The sequence below is a fragment of the Palaemon carinicauda genome, chromosome 8 (assembly GCF_036898095.1).
Source record: "Palaemon carinicauda isolate YSFRI2023 chromosome 8, ASM3689809v2, whole genome shotgun sequence".
Classification (NCBI taxonomy): domain Eukaryota; kingdom Metazoa; phylum Arthropoda; class Malacostraca; order Decapoda; family Palaemonidae; genus Palaemon; species Palaemon carinicauda.
The window spans coordinates 2,093,289-2,111,138 of NC_090732.1; the positions used below are offsets into that span (position 1 = coordinate 2,093,289).

The following is a 17,850-nucleotide window of genomic DNA, read 5'->3' on the forward strand; positions in this document are numbered from 1 at the left end:
AACAAGGAAAAATAGCGCAGTGAGGAAAGGAAATAAGGAAATAAATAAAGAACGAGGAATGATATTTTTCGCTTATGGAAAAATATGGTACACTAAAATTCATATTTAAACATACATTTCAAAATAGATTAGTAATAAATTTACCCATACAATGGTTTCCTTTTAGATAAACTGGAGTAATTAATATGAAATTACATTACATTTAGCAGTAATTTAATACTCTATACATTGTATGAAATTGGACGGGCTTTGCGCGTTCTCTGAATGTGATTGTTAAACTACGTCGGATGAAATTACATTTTCGTAGTTATATAATTTCATGCCTAGAAAACCTGCGAGGTAAGATTACATTGGATTATATTTTTACGCTTGATATTATGATAAGTAATCTTGACAAATTAATAATATGTGGTAACGTCCCTGACTGGTAATCGCCAGACTTGGGTTCGAGTCCCGCTCAAACTCGTTGGTTCATTTGGTCGCTGCAACCTTACCATCGTTTCTGTTCAGAAATTGAGCAGCACAGATTTTTGAGAGCATTGCCCAATCTGGAAAATGTCATAGATAAAACACCACTTCCAGAAAAGCAATTTTTTTCAGTCGCTAATAGTTTTACTTTAATAAAAATTCTCTTGTAAACAAGAAAAAAAAACTTCCGCTTCTTTTTTTTTCAGCTTTGCCTTTTCCATTCCTTTCCTCTTTCCTGTGTTTGTCAGAAAAATGCAATTTCACCATTTTTTCTTTGTTCCATTTTTTCTTTTTTTTTTTTCTTTTTTTGGTCAGCTATGGCATATTCATTGAGTTGGCCCTCGTCCCTAAGGGGGTCAGGGGTGTGACCTCAAACTTAACCTCCGGTAATTGTCCAAAAATTAAAAATTCCTGACAGAGCAGGAATTTGGGACCTAAAATATTTACTGAAAAGTTTATAAATGAGAATTTATTCTCTAAGGCAGCAGCATCTAAAACAATTCATCCTCAAATTTTATAAGATAAACAAAAAACAAATGAATAGCGAACTGCATCAGCTGGGAGTGAAATACGTAAGTTGGAAAGTCAAACGTAAATAAAGTCATGAAAAAATAGAGTGAGTATTTTCTTTCATTTAGTTATTTTTTATTCCATTATATTTATTTGTTTATTTATATTTTTTTCAGGGATTTATCAAAGATTTATTGACTTACCGCTGGTGGCGGGATTAAAGATGATATTCTAAACGATGTTTCGGGCCTAAAATATTTATACATATGTAATGTTATATATGGAAGTTTTCTTGTGTTGTGGTATTTATTGAAGCTTTAGAAAAAAATATTTTAAGACTGATAATGAAATAATTTAAATTTTATTCTCGTAATAAAAGATAAATAGAGTAAATGTTAACAAATGTAGTTAACAATTGAAATATTCTTCAAGTTAGTGAAGTTTGAACATTGTTTTGGGCCTAAAATATTTATACATATGTAATGTTTATATATAGAAGTTTTCTAGTGTTGAGGTATTTATAAAAGCTTTAGAAAAAAATATTTTAAGACAAATATTGAAATAATTTAAACTTTATTTTCATAATAAAAGATAAATGAATTAAATGTTAACAAGTGTAGTTAACAATTGAAATATTCTTCTTCAAGTTAGTGAAGTTTGAATAATGTTTTGGGCCTAAAATATTTTTACATATGTAATGTTTATATATAGAAGTTTTCTAGTGTTGTGGTATTTATTAAAGCTTTAGAAAAAAATATTTTAAGACTAATATTGAAATAATTTAAATTTTATTTTCATAATAAAAGATAAATTAATTAAATGTTATCAAGTGTAATTAACAATTGAAATATTCTTCAAGTTAAGGAACTCAGAAGAAAGTAGAAGTTTCCTAGTTTTGTTGTGATATGAATTAAAGCTTTAGGAAAAAACCATTTTACGATTAACAATGATATAATCTAAACTGTCTTTTCATAATAAAAGATAGATAAAGTAAATGATAACATTCTTAACATTTACTTTATTGTTAACAAGTATAGTTAACAAGAGAACTACTCTCTAAGTGGGGGGAACTCAAGAAGAAAGTAGTCAATTTAGTCAAATTTAACTAAACTATATAACTTAAAATTAGATAAGTTAGAAACAATTAACTTCTTAAATTAACATAACTAACTTACACAAGACTAAATTAATTAATTCGATAAAGAATCATTCGTCAAATGTAATTTACTAACACAGCTTACTAAGATTAACACTAACCTCGCATAGACTAAGAAATTCTGTAGTTACTTAGCGGAGATAAACTGGTCCACAACAGTCATTTTACTTGTGAGATCCTACAGAAGAAAAAATAATAATAAAAGCGTTAATAACTATTTGCTAATAAATTAACTCTTTATAGAAAATCTAGACTATAAAAACCTCCTTTTTTTATTGAAGCGCATTTGCACTGACTCGCAGGGGTGCCCTTTTAGCTCGTGAATGTTTCCTGATAGCTGATTGGTTAGAATTATTTTGCTCAACCAATCAGCTAGTAAGAAACTTTTCCGAGCTAAAAGGGCACCCCTGCGAGTCAGTGCAAATACCTCTCATTAAAAAAAAATTAATATAGATTTTTGTATCAAATATACGTCCTTGTGATACTGAACAGTTTAGGACAATATAGCTCATCAGGAAAACTTATTAATATTGAGTGAAATTATTACTGCTGCACGAGTAACTGAATTATTGAAATTAATTGGTATGATTCATGGTTTTGACATTCCAATTACCTATTTTCAATTTTTCTTTAGTATTTATAAATCGGGAGATTCTTAGCACACCGCTACGCCCGGGACTGGGGGCCATTCTTTCATTTTCTCTATCCATGACTAACTAAATCCATAAAGTACTCATTGGCTAGATACATCAAAGGATAGCCAGTTCCTTGTGATGCGCAGTGCCTTTCTAACTAAGGCAAGTGACCGCTGTCGGTCCATACTAATTCTAGCAAGATCAACCGTCATGCATTAGGAGTAAAAGTCGAAGAGACAGTTTGTCCATCGCCTTAAACCCAATCCGTCACCCTGCTGCATTTCTTCCACACCCAAAGCTCTCATTATTCCACAAAGTTGCTCATCCGCTTATACGAGTATAACCGTTGGCAAAAATGGATTGCTAAGATATACCGCCAAGCACGGTATATATATATATATATATATATATATATATATATATATATATGTATATATATATATATATATATATATATATATATATATGTATATATATATATGTATATATATATGTATATATATATGTATATATATATATATATATATATATATATATATATATACATGTATATATATATATATATATATATATATATATATATATATGTATATATATATATATGTATATATATATATATATATATATGTATATATATATATTTATATATATATATATATATATATATATATATATATATATATATATACATAGATATATATTTATATATATTATATATAAATATATATGTATATTATATATATGTATATATATATATATATATATATATATATATATATAGTATGTAGATAGATAGATATATTGCTTTTATAGTATTTTAACAGACTAAATATACTGGAACAAACAGACGTAAAAGGTTGATCGGTGATTTAAAATTATTACAAAAAAGAATAAGAAACCAATAAACAAAATAAATCCTTATGAAAATTTATTCAATAAGCCTAAAGCATTATAAATTAATTCCTGACAATGATTCAAATTAGGTTTTAAGATAAAACAGAAATGACATTTCCAGTAAAAAAAAAAAAAAAAGGAATTAAAACCAAAATCAAAATTTCCAAAGAAAAAGAATATAGATTTTCTTCAGTTTCCTTAAATTACTTCTCTTTTGGTGTATTTATTTCCTTATTTCGTTTCCTCACTGGGCTATTTTCTCTGTTGGAGCCTTTGAGTTTATAGTGTTCTGCTTTTCCAAATAGGGTTGTAGCTTAGCAAGTAATAATGATAATAATAATAATAATAACAATAATAATAATAATAATAATAATAATAATAATAATAATAATAAAAATAATAATAATAATAATAATGGTATTCGTCCTCCTTGCTTGAAAGTGTTGACTCAAATGTCCATAGTTCTTGATGATGACGTCAAAGAGAACCAACTTCTAGTGAAGGAAACCAGTTGTTAACAGTTGACTCCTTTGTTCTGTGAAAGCTGGTTATTTGGTCAAAGTGAAATCGTGTTTGGGGGCATGGTTGGTCGTGAGAGAAATTGGTACAGCTGAAGTTTAAAACTGTTTGTCTTTGTTTAATATTTTAGCATTGAATTTAAGGTAATGGTGAGCAAATGATAGATGGTTGAAGAGTTCATGGTAAGTGGAAACCCTTAAGTTTTATATTTTTAGGTTTTGTTTTTATTAGACTAGTCATGTATAACCAAGTTAGGTCTTGTGTTAATTGGTATGGATGTTTTGATCCGAATTCTTTTGTCGAAAGTGTTAAGTGTTGGCGTCTAAATTTAATATCGAATGCTTACTAGATTGTGATTATCAAACTGCTTTTTAGTTTTAAATTAAACTGGGAAAACTTCATAGTTTATGGTTAATCATATTTTGACTGCTTCGTTAACCTGATTCGCCTTACTAAACCTTACTTTGTGTATGTAATTTTTAAAGATACGTGAATATAATTTAATCTTTTAGAAAGATCTTGCAACTGGTGGGTATCTTAAGGTTGATAAATTTCTATAGTTATTGAAGTTTACTTTGGATTTGACTTTAATTATAGCTTTAACCTCTGTTATAGTTATTTGATGTTAACATAGCTTAAATGGCTACATTACGGCTTTTAGCCTTAAACTGGCATATGCCGAAACTTGGGATATCTAATTTTGAAGAAATAACTGTAGTTAAGTTGTGTAATCAAACTGTGAATGGCTTATAGAGACTTTTGGCGCACGTCTTAAACTCTTATGAAATGAATTTAACGTATATGGGAAGAAGTTTATTAGAATTCTAAACTATGAAGCTGACAAATATTATTAGATACTTAATTTTTCAGTATTTAAATTATGAATAATTTAAATATAATAGGAAGAGTCCGTGGATGCTTTAATTGCCAAATATTGTTAAATATTTCATGTTATAAACTAAAATATAATGAGTCTTTGGATGCTTTGTTTTTCCAATGTAAAAATACATATTTAAAAATTTTCCAAAATAATGCTGAAATATGAAATTTCGGTAGGATATGAAGGGTATTGACTGGAAATCCTCTGAATCAAAGGGCATTGTACAAAAGTATATTTCGTAGCAGATTTTCAGTTTTATAAATTTTATCTTTAAAACTAAACCAGTAGTGAATACTAAGATTTAGCATTTATATATCCTGAGCGCAATTATTAATTTACTAAATTACTTAAAAGAATTCAAATCAAAATAATGAAATACTTTAAAACCTGTTAGAAAACTAAGTAACTGTACCATAAAACGGAAATAAATTTTAATCTAATTACAGATGCTTTGATCAAAATCATCCACCCGATGCACGATGAATACTTTAACTACTGTGGTGGTACAAGATTGATTCTAAAATGCCAATAGGAATTGCCAAAGACTATTGGAAAGTTCTGTGAAATTCTGAAGAACATATAGTACTGCAATGAAGAATATTCTGAAGAACAAAAGCACTGCACTCAAAACATAAAGAACAAGATTTTCCCAGAGTTCTGAAGTTTTGACTTTAAGACGTGAGGCTTTCTTTTTTTTCTATTTCTTTCTCCTCCCACTGCGGGGGCGGCGCCCCTGTAGGCGTGGAGGACCTCCCATGAACTTTTCCGTAGGTCTTCTTGTTGGAAGACCTACGGAAAAGTTCATGGGCGGCTTTGTTACTAACCCCATTCCTTTTCAGGTAAATGATTGGTTACCATGGTAACCAATATACCATTTTAAGTTTTTATATGCTTATACAAACTGTATTTCCTTTTGAAATAATGGGTAACTGTCTTCGGTGAGCCAGAGCACATGTCTGTAGTAAGCATCTCGCTTTAGTTTTCAGCCGCAAACTAGGAAGCATGAAGGTGGCAACTTTTTTGCATATATTGCCTTTGTCTGGTAGGATGAGTGATTTGATCGCAATTATCCAGTGTGACGCGCTATGTCTTGCTCTCCTTTGTAGTGGCAGGCTTAATTCTTGAAAATGTGTAGGTCTTTGACCTTCTCCAGAGCATATTTTGCCAATAAGAGAGACTCCTTAAATTTTCTCATTGAGAGTCTGATACCACTTGTATGAATAAACTCTGGTCTTTCCCTGGGAATAAAGAATAGGGAGCTAGGTACATTCTTTGTTTTTATGAATAAACTCTTCTGTCCCTGGGGAGTTGACCATCAGGAACTAGGAGCAGTACGTTATGTAGGAGCTTGAAGTTTTCGAACAGAAGTTCCCCCAGTTCTTTTAGTGCATCTGCGAAGTAACCTTCTCAAACCCATTTATTAGTAAAGCAATATTTTTACAATGTTGCTCCTCTTGTACCTTCACCCTGACCCTTATTCCTGAGGGAGCGGCTTCACTTTGTCTACCCCTTGTAACAGTGTTCCTCTAGCATACTGGTTCCTGTTTGAGACACTCGTAAAAGTATTACTCCAGTCTTGAAGAGTCTGAGATAAAATACAGAAAGTGTTCTTCCACCGCTTTGTCGTAGCTTTCTACTAAAGGCTGTTCACTTCTTATATGGCTCAAGGTCTCTTTTTGACTACTGGTATAAGAGCCCAGTTTGGCAATCTGGCGTGTATGCATTTTGTCTAATACGTAGTTTGTGCGAAAGGGGCATAATTAGTGATTTTTATTTCTTGGAGCATTTACTATTACTTTTAATTTAAGATCAAATCTTTTAATTTTAAATCTGACTTCAGTTTTGCATCTGGTTTTATCTTTGTGAAATAATTATACTCCCATATGCATAACGCTTTGCAGTTTTAATATTTCATACTGAGAATAAACCCATTTTGATAAGCTTGGGCTGTACCGTAAAGCCCTTCCCCACCCTAATGCTAGTGTTCAAATTTAATCAAAGCAAACTTGCTGTCTTAGACTTCAAACTGTTCCCTTCTAATATGAAGTAACTTTTGCAAAGAAGAGGCCTGTAGTGGGATTTATTTTTTGACTAACACTTTTTACTATTTCCTTTTCTGTATCTTTTTAAATTTTTTTTTCTTAAACTTAGCACATCAGTTTTTGCATTTTATCTTTGACTTTGTTACGTAAAGGTTTTGTGCCTTACATTAGCACATTAGTTTTTGCATTTTATCTTGTATGACTTAATGTTACGTTAAGGTTTTGTCCCTTACAGTTTTAGTATCTTGTAAAACAACAAAAGGGTAATTAAGTATAAGCTGTTTTGTAATGTCATTCCCCCCCCCCCCCCCAACCGTGGTACTGAGGTTCAAAAAGTTGATTTTCACTGTTAAGAACTTAAAAGGAAATTTGAAACTTTTGGTATTGGCATTCAGACTTTCACTTGTACTATGAAATAGTTTGTGATAAGAGGTAACGAAGTTTGTGTGATCTGATAGTTTTATTATAATACTAAACTCTTATTTTACTAAAGTACTTGTGGTTTTTGTGTACGAGGCCTATGGTGATTTCTTTTAGATCTAGTATTTTTACCTTTTCTATTACAGTAAAAAGTTGCCAACAAAAACTTGCTAGGCTTGTGAGATCGGTGTTTTTTTTACTAAAATTTTACTGTTATATTAAGTAGTTTGTGTGAGGGGCATAAAATGTTTTAAGTTTTTTCTTTTTTATATATAAATTTAGCCAGATCAGTTTTGTGCCTAGTTACATTATCTTCGTGAATTAATCTTCAATGTTTGGCGCCTTGAAGTCTTGGCGCTTTTTAGACTTCAAATAAACTTAATTCTGATAAGTATTGGCTGTTTTAAAAGCGCCCCCTTGAAAAGCACCCATTTACTGTAGTAAATTAAAATAACATCGGTCTCCTTTTCAGTTTGTAAAATCTAAGTAAACTCTAAAGAGAATACTAAACTATATCTATGTATATCTGTGGTATAGTTTATACTAGACTACTGCACTAGCCAATTATCTCACTTCAGAAATATATAACTATAAATTCATGGCATATTTCATTCCAGCAATGTCCATCTTGGGATCAAGGAAGCCTTGTGATTTAATCTGATCAGCAGCTCTGCTACTAGAGAAGCTAGACTTTGTCCTTTGGAGGAGCTAGATTTTCTCTGCCCCTTTTGACGAAGTTTTCGATCGGATGCATTATATGGGAAGATCTAAAGTCTTAGATGTTCTCAAAAGATTTTGGTTTTTAAACTTTAAATATAGTTTGTGGATTAATGGTTTATCTTTAAAAAAAATTCCATTGTATGGATTCCCATAAATTGTCAGAAAATTTTGAAATTTTAAAGTTTATTCTTCTCATTTAAATTCATGTGAGGAAATTGAGAGACTGTTGTTGCAGATTTAAGGTTTTTTTGACCACGGTAAAAAATTTTATGTATGTAATGGTAAATTTGATGGAATAAATAAAAATCTAAAAGGCTACAAAATCTTTACCTTAAAATATTCATGTATAGAGTGTGCTTAATTAGTAATTTTATCTTGGCCCTATAAGGCTAATTCTCATGGCATGAAGATATCTGTCTAGTGATCAGTTTCAACAATGTACATTTTCAATAACATAGATTTACTTTGTGCATAGTTTTTTTCAAAGTTTAGTCCTATCTCCAGGAACATTCTTAGGGTATAGTTGAGTATGGATATCGAAACCTTATGAACTAACATAGCCCTGTGTAACTTGAAATTAAATTTATCAAAATCTGAGAATTGAAAGCTTTAGGGCAGAAACTCTGGTCAAGCTATACTTCATTGATAGGTTTGGTTAAAGATAAATTTTTTATAATTTTGTAATTGCTTTTTTTTTTTTTTTTTTTTTTTTTTTTTTTTTTTTTGGGGGGGGGGGAGGTCATGACCTATACATTGGATCTGAAGAAAAAATTTACCGTAATATATCTGGGTTTAGGTATGTTGTTGGAATAAATATCTAATTAGATGAAATGTCTCTTTCGATGATTGTCCTAGAAATTCCTCTAACCTGAACATTAACGGTCATTGGAAATTTCCTAATACTTTGTAAAAACAGGATTACAAAATTATTTAATCAGAAACTGAAAGACTGCAACTATTCTAGTCTTTAAAAAAAAAAAAAAAAACTACTATATAAACAAAAAATTAAACTAACAAGCCAAAGAACAGTGACTTCATAATCACCATAACCAAACTAGCGTACCTGTCGCCAAACTCTACTACCAGATCTAGCTTGAACCCCCTCTTTACTTGTTCACCGCTGAGACTGATGACTGGGAGTTTGAAATAAAATCACACAGGCCCTATACACAGTCGATCTAGAGACTAAAGAGTTTTTATTGCTGTACAGTTAGATTATACTAATGTGGTTTAAATGTCAATTACTAGAAAACACTTATCTAAGAATGGTGAAACTAATTTCAGTTAAAATTAAAAATATTCTCATTCTGTTTGAAATTTTTAACTGAAACTAAAACAGAGTGGGAACAACTGGTAACTGACCAAGGTCCTTTCAAGGCAAAGTAGCCCATTGAAGAAAGAGAATTTGGGAATTGAAAATAATTTATGAATCTAGATTTAAAATATTAAGCAACACTTAAATTCATAATAAGACCCTTGGCTATATTAATTAATTATCTGCATATTAAGATAAATACAATGTTCCCTTTACCTGGAATTGAAGATGGCATTGAAAGGGCTATAATCTTAGTCAAAACTGCGATCTTTTCTCTGCGGCAGATTATTTTGAGAACTATAGTATTTACTTAACCGATTAGGGAAACTTATTTTTTAAGCCGTTAGAAGGACTAAAGCATGCTCAAAGAGCAAACTGTGATACCAGATCAAGATAGGTAGTTGACAGTGTTGAGGACGTCAGAAGCGGGAATACTACAGTCTGGGATCTGGCAACAAACTAGCTTTTTTTTTTTTTTTTTTTTTTTTCTTCTGGTACAGATGCCCTTTGATATGGGTTGGTTAACAAAAGTTTGTGTAGATATGACAATGAACTAGTGACCTCCTTCCGTAGAAAGAAACGGAATAAAAACTACACTTCTGTTGTTCAATAGAAATGTGAGCGGGAGAGTCTTAATTAGGTCACATAGCCAACAGCAGTGAGGAAAAGAATTTCATATTAGATTATATAGAACAAAACCGAGCATTATTGTATCCATCATTCATGGTAAAAAAAAAAATGGTTGCTACTCATTTTTGCCAGACCAAAAATGAAGTTTTAAAACAACGGGGACTTATTTTTTCACCATATTTAATTAGAGCAAAATGGGGTTCTTTTTTCCACAAATATTTTCAGTGAAAATTAATTAATTAAACATGCTGCTGGACTCTCAACGAATATCATGTAAAGTCCTTTAAAATATTTACTCATTAATCGAACAGGAATATAGAAGTTATCGATTGCTAATTGTTCAGTGACTACTTTCCTCTTGGTAAGGACAGAAGAGACTGATTAGCTATAGTAAGCAGCTCTTCTAGGAGGAGGACACTCCAAAATCAATCTATTGTTCTATAGTCTTCGGTAGTGCCATAACCTCTGTACCATGGTCTTCCACTGTCTTGGGGTAGAGTTCTCTTGTTTGAGGGTACACTTGGGCACACTATTCTATCTAGTTTCTCTTCCTCTTGATATTTTCAAGTTTGTTTTTTTAGTTTATATATGAAAGATTTTTTCAATGTTACTGTTCTTAAAATTATCATGTAGTTTTTCTTAATTTCCTTTCCTCAGTGGGCTATTTTCCCTGTTGGAGCCCATTGGCTTATAGCCTCCTGCTTTTCCAACTATGCTTGTAGCTTAGCAAGTAATAATAAAAATAATAGCAATAACAATAATGTTAGTGCCTTTCAATCTTATTTTTTTGTCTATACAGAAACCCAACGAAAATCTCACACAATATCAGAAACTGATTGACTATGTTTTTTTTTTTTAAAGTTATATATAGTGCCTTTTGACGTAGGTTTCTGGAATGTGATCAAGGTAAAATTGGAGATTTCCTTCTGGTCATACAAAATTTTAAAGAATAGTCCTTATTATTACAATATGATTTACTGACACTAGTTTCACATTATTTGAAACTATGAGATACTCGAGTGCCATACGTGGATGAGATCACGGTGAGGGTAGATGGAGATACTTTGGGCATGCTCTTCACACTCCCCATGAGAGATTAGTTCACCAAACTTTCAACTGGGTCCCACAAGGCACTAGAAGGGTTGGAAGACCCAGGCCTTCATGGCTGAGAACTATGAAGCATGAAGTAGATGATGAGTGGAGGAGGAGAAGTATTGATTTAAAAACTTAAGATAGACGAGACTGGCAAAATCTAACCGAACCCCTTTACGTCAATAGGCGTAGGAGGGGATGATGATGATGACAGAATGCAGTCGAAGAAACATGTGGTTTTCCAGTGGTTTTCCCTTGAAGCTTGACGACTTGTTGAATGTAGAGGAAGAAGATATGTGTATTTGTACGCAGAAAAAAGGGGATGAGGTTCATTTAAATCTGAAGAAGCAATTACGTGCCTCTTACAATGTGAGGTGTGCTATTAATGTTTCAAGATTGGAAAAACATTAGGAACGAGTGACAGTCAGTAGAGACCTTGCCTTCGCCATGTCAAACAGTCTCATTTTGCTCTTTAATCCCACTACGTACTTATACTTCGATGCATTTTCTTCAATATCTAATGGATTTGTTCTTCAGTCATAGACCACATGTCCACCAGATTTAGATTGGTTCTGTAATTTTTGCGTAATGTTGTTAACAAACAATAAGTAAACTAACAAAATATTTACCCCATATACTTAACATTACGATTATTTTCAAAACTTTGATGTACTTTATCCCAAATGTCAGATTCATCATTTGGTCTTACCCAATGGAGGTTAAAATGTAATGCTCTTGAATGGCTTAGTGGTGCAACTAGACAGCAGCATGAGTAGGTGAGGCATATTTGAGAGGAATGTTATAAAAGAACAGGTGGAAGGAAAAGTAGTTCATTTGTGTGATGATATAAAGTGCTGCAAATACGAGCAGTGCTTAGATGAACTTAGAACTGTACTGTTAAGCTGGAATCTCAGTAGGTATTTTTTCGCCAGCAGCGAGCCGTTGCTGTTGAAAATGGGAAACCGGGAGCTTGTTACTCGAGATATTAGCTTTCCAATTGGACGGAAGCAGCGAGCACAAACCGCGATCATGACTTCGGATTTAAACAAACAAGATGCCTGCTGCAAATAGGATGTCTTCTTGTTTGGCAATCTTCGGGCCAAACTGGCTCAAAATATTAAAGAAATCTGCTTTTTACATCCTGAGGTACTTGGTGATGTCAGCTGATCAATTTTGTTTACACTTTTTCCTATTAGCTCCTCGAACCGCGAGATTGCAGTGTGATGTTACGACACTTAACCTCGCGAGGATCGGCTACAAGTTTGCGAAAACCTCGAGTAAGATATGATTCGTGTGATTCCAACAAGAAAAAAAAAAAACATCAACGTGACACTACTGTATCAGTATCTTGTTACGTGTTTGTGTGAGTAGAGATATGAAGAAAAGCTGTATACAGTGTACAGAAAATTAGAGAAAGAAAATTATAAAAAAAATCAACAATTAGTATCCTGGAATCGCTTGAGGGTGTTTGGTTAAAAACCAAAACTGTTCGGATCAAGTAAAAATCTCATGTTATTTAACGCCTGGTGATTGTCCGACTGGGGTTCGATTCCCGCTCAAACTTGTTAGTTCCTTTAGTCGTTGCAATCTCACCATCCTGGTGAGCTAAGGATGGGGGTTTGGGGGAGCCCATAGGTCTATCTGCTGAGCCATCAGCAGCCATTGCCTGGCCCTCCTTGTGCCTAGCTTGAGTGGAGAGGCGGCTTGGGCGCTGATCATATGTAATATGGTTAGGCTCTAGGGCATTGTCCTGCATTATAGGGCAATGTCACTGTTTTTATTGAAAGGAAGTGCGATTATTCTATGACTTACATATAACAAGATTTTACCTCTGCACACATCTCGAGTATTTGTTGACTAAAGCTAGAAAAAAAGATGAAGAGTTTACTTAAGGGTTAACTATTCCATTATAGAATTGACTAACCACTTCACTGGTTATTTTCATGTTAAAATCATTGTTTTTATTAATCATGTATTGATCATGATTGTGTAGGACTTGTTGATATAACGTTTGGTAGTTTCATTGAAAATTTTGATATTTTTATCTTTCTACCCCGTAACTTAACTCATGTTGAGATTCTTAAATGTATGCATATATATGTGTGTATATATATATATATATATATATATATATATATATATATATATATATATATATATATGTGTGTGTGTGTGTGTGTGTCTACATATATATACATATATATTTAAACTATATATAAATATACATGTATGCATGTATGTATATATATATATATATATATATATATATATATATATATACATATCCATATATATACATATATATATATATATACGTATATATATATATATACATATATATATATATATATATGCATGCATGTGTGGTATATATACATATATACATACATAAACCACACACACAGTGTAAGAATAAGAGTGTATGTGTTTACCCACGAATAGACCGAAATATAGATAGACAGAAATATTAATCATTTAATATAATTCATATTCCAATCCAAATATTGGACCCAGTCTATTCTAAATAAATTCATTCATTCTGATCCTGAGGGCAAAGACCCTTCCATTAGAAATATTCATTCACAGATCAAATTGGTACCATTGACAGAGTCTTCTGGGCGATAATCGAAATCCCACAATTCGGATGTATTTCCTAAGTCATTTCAATTCTCCAATTTACTTTATTCTTTTTCCTTCAGTGATTGTTGTGTTTCAAAGTTTGTATTGCGAGAAGCATCACTTGGATGACTGGGGAGTTATTTCATCTTCGCTAAACTAGATATATCTATACCTTCGCCAACGAAATTGGAAGGAGGTTAAGTTTTCGGCCCTGTTTGTGTGTGTGTGTTTGTTTGTGAAGAACTTCCTGGCCACAATTTTAATCGTAGAGTAATGAAACTTGCAAGGATTAACTGTTATGTAAAAAGCTGGAAAAGGTTAAATCTTGGAAGGTGTAGTTCAAAAGTCAAGGTCACGGCCAAGCAAAATGTCCAATTCACGTAATCAGCCAAAAGTTTGGACATCGTTGTCACAGAGACTTCAAACTTGGTCAATATTTGAGTGTATGAAAATCCACGCCAACTAATACATATCAAAGTCAAAGGTCAAGGTCAAGGTTGAGCAAAAGATTGAGATATAAGCTGCCGCGGCGGAGGTCTGCGCTCTACTGATTGCCCTTCTAGTTTTCTGATGTATTGATGATTGCAAACGCTTGATCTAATTTAGAAATAGATTTCTATTGTTTTGTTCGTCTGAAATAACAAGAAATACTACTGATTGCGTTAGTAGAATATCTATTTCCCTCAAGTTATTGGTATTGGCTCGGCACTGTGATGTAATGTATAAACAAATAAGTTGGCGAGTTATTTAGATGTATATGTTCGTTGCTTTGAGCTGAAAACTGCATACCTCTTGTTGATCGAGTAACTGGTTTACAGAAATGTTTACTGTAAAGTTGTTTATGTAAATATAAAATGCATTAGTACTTAATATACTTGAATGTTTAAAGGTTCAAAGGCCACTCATGAATGACAGAGGCAAGGGACAGTGACATTGTCCTATCAAGCAGGACAATGCCCTAGAGACTGACCATATATACATATGATCAGCCCCCAAGCCCCATCTCCACCCAAGCTAGGACCAAGGAATTTCAGGCAATGGATGCTGTTGACTCAGCAGATAGACCTATAAGCTCCCCAAACTCCCTATCCTTAGTTCACAAGGATGGTGAGGCTACATTAACAATAGGAACTAATAATTCATTTTATTTTTCCATTACTTCTTATATCATTTATTTGTTTCTTCATTTCCTTTCCGGCGTCAATGACCTCAGATGTCAGGATGCCTGAAAACTTTAAATCAATCAATCATTTCCTTTCCTCACTGGGCTATTTTTCCGTGTTGGAGCCCTTCGGCTTATAGCATCCTGCTTTTCCAACTAGGGTTGTAGCTTAGCTAGTAACTATAATGATAATAGCCCTATCAAGCAGGACAATGCCCTAGATACTGACCAAATATACATACGATCAGCGCCCATACTAGGGCCAATGAGAACCAGGCAATAGCTGCTTATGACTCAGCAGACCTGTAGGCTCCCGTAAACCCGCCATCTTTACCTCTACCTCGGCTTGCTCTTTCTGATATTTTAAGCTCCATGATGTTTTCAGCAATTCCTTCTATTTGCTTCCATGCTTGTATTATCATGTAGCGTTCTCTTCTCCTTTCTAGACTGTATAGTTTTAAAAATTGCAGTCTTTCCCAGTAGTCAAGGTCCTTAACTTCTTCTATTCTAGCAGTATAGGACCTTTGTACACTCTCTATTTGCGCAATATCTTTTTGGTAGTGTGGGTACCATATCACATTGCAGTACTCGAGTGTACTACGCACATAAGTTTTGTAAAGCATAATCATGTGTTCAGCTTTTCTTGTTTTAAAGTGTCTGAATAACATTCCCATTTTTGCTTTACATTTAGCCAACAGTGTTGCTATTTGGTCGTTGCATAACATATTCCTATTTAAAATTACACCAAGGTCTTTAATTGCTTCCTTGTTTGTGATTGTCTCATTATTAGGTCCCTTGTATGCATACACCATTCCTTCTCTGTTTCCATAATTTATTGATTCGAATTTATCGGAGTTAAATACCATCCTATTTATCTCCGCCCATTCATATATTTTGTTTAGATCTCTTTGTAGTGAGTTCCTATCTTCATCACAAGTAATTTCTCTACTTATTCTTGTGTCATCGGCGAAACTTCTCACTACGGAGTTTTCAACATCACAGTCTATGTCTGAGATCATAATAACAAATAGCAGTGCAGCTAATACCGTACCTTGGGGCACACCAGATATTACCTGGGCTTCATCTGATTTCTCGTCATTTGCAACCACTACCTGTTTTCTGTTTTGCAGGAATTCTTTTACCCATTTTCCTATCTTTCCCACAATATTATGCTTTCTCATTTTTTTCTCCAATATGTTATGGTCTATCTTGTCAAAGGCTTTTGCAAAATCTAGATAGATCACATCTGTGTCTTTTTCATTTATCATATTATTGTATATGTTTTCATAGTGTGCTATCAGTTGGGTCTGTGTACTTTTTCCAGGTACGAAACCGTGTTGACCCATATTAAACAAATTATTTTTGACCAAATGGTTCATTATTTTCTTTTTTATTACCCTCTCATACACTTTCATAATATGTGATGTTAGACTAACAGGTCTATAATTGCTTGCCTCTAGTCTTGATCCACTTTTGAAGATAGGGGTTATATAAGCTAATTTATGTTTAACATATATCTCGCTCATATCTACACTCTGTCTTAGCAGTATTGCAAGCGGCTTCGCGATAGTGTTTGCAGTTTTTTTTAACAAAATCGCTGGAACTCCATCTGGTCCGGCTGCCGATCCATTTTTAATTTCTTTTATAGCCGTGACAATATCTGCTTCATTAATATCTATATCCGTTAGATATTCGACATTTTCTTCTCTCATTTCTGTTTCATTATTCTCATTCGCAATTCTTGGCGTGAACTCACTCTTATATTTTTCTGCTAATATGTTGCATATTTCCTTTTTTTCATTCGTTAGCCGTCCTTCAATTCTTAGAGGGCCTATTTCTATTCTCCTTTTATTCATCTTTTTTGCATAGGAGTAAAGTACTTTGGGGTTTCTTTTTATATTTTGAAGTGTCCTTTCTTCTAAGTCCCTTTTTTCATTTTCTTTCGACTGTATAATCTTTTGTTCTGCATTTTCTATCTTACATTTTATTTCCCTCATTTTCCACACATTTTTTTCTTTTGCAAGATTTTTCTTCCACTTTCTAATTTTCTGAAAGAAGATCCTTCTGTCTCTTGGTATGCACGTCTTTAGTTTATTGTTTTTTTTCGGTACATATTTTTCAACAATTTTCTCCAGTATTTTGTACAGTATGTCCGTATTTACCTGTATATTATCACTTATAAATACATTTTTCCATTCTTTATTCAGTTCTTCATTTATTTCTGACCATTTTATATTCTTACTGTAAAAGTTATATTTTCCATATCCTTCCCAAAGTTTTGTGCTTTTATTAATTCTGTGATCACTTGCTTTGGAATGAACTATCAATTCTATGACATTGTGGTCTGAAATTCCCGTGTTATACACTATTATTTCTTTAACATAATTCACCTCATTCACAAATACTAGATCTAGGACATTTTCCTTTCTTGTTGGAATGTGGTTTATTTGTTGCATATTATGTTCTAATAGCATATCTTGAAGCTTTTCAAATTGCCTCTTATCTTCTGCGCTACTATTACTCTCTTTTTTATATGTATACATACAACCACTTTCTTCTATCCGTTCTTTCCAATCCACGAAAGGAAAGTTAAAATCTCCGGATAGGAGTATATTCCAGTCTTTATGGTTTCTACATATATCATCTATTTTTTCTATTATTATGTCAAACTCCTTAGTATTTGGGGGTCTGTAAACTACAATATTCACTAGTTTTTCAAATTCAAATTCTATCGCAATCAATTCACATTCTGTGTTGCTGTATTTTTCACAGACTTTTCCTTGATTTA

At 32.6% G+C, this 17,850-nt stretch overlaps 1 long non-coding RNA gene across 1 annotated transcript; it reads left to right on the plus strand.

Annotated features, from left to right (window-relative positions):
* Nucleotides 1–4,206: 4,206 nt before the first annotated feature.
* Nucleotides 4,207–8,912, plus strand: LOC137644807 (uncharacterized). The gene is made up of 3 exons (XR_011045190.1): nt 4,207–4,364; nt 5,509–5,740; nt 8,142–8,912. It is a non-coding gene; the product is annotated as an uncharacterized lncRNA (long non-coding RNA).
* The last annotated feature ends 8,938 nt before the right edge of the window (nt 8,913–17,850 follow it).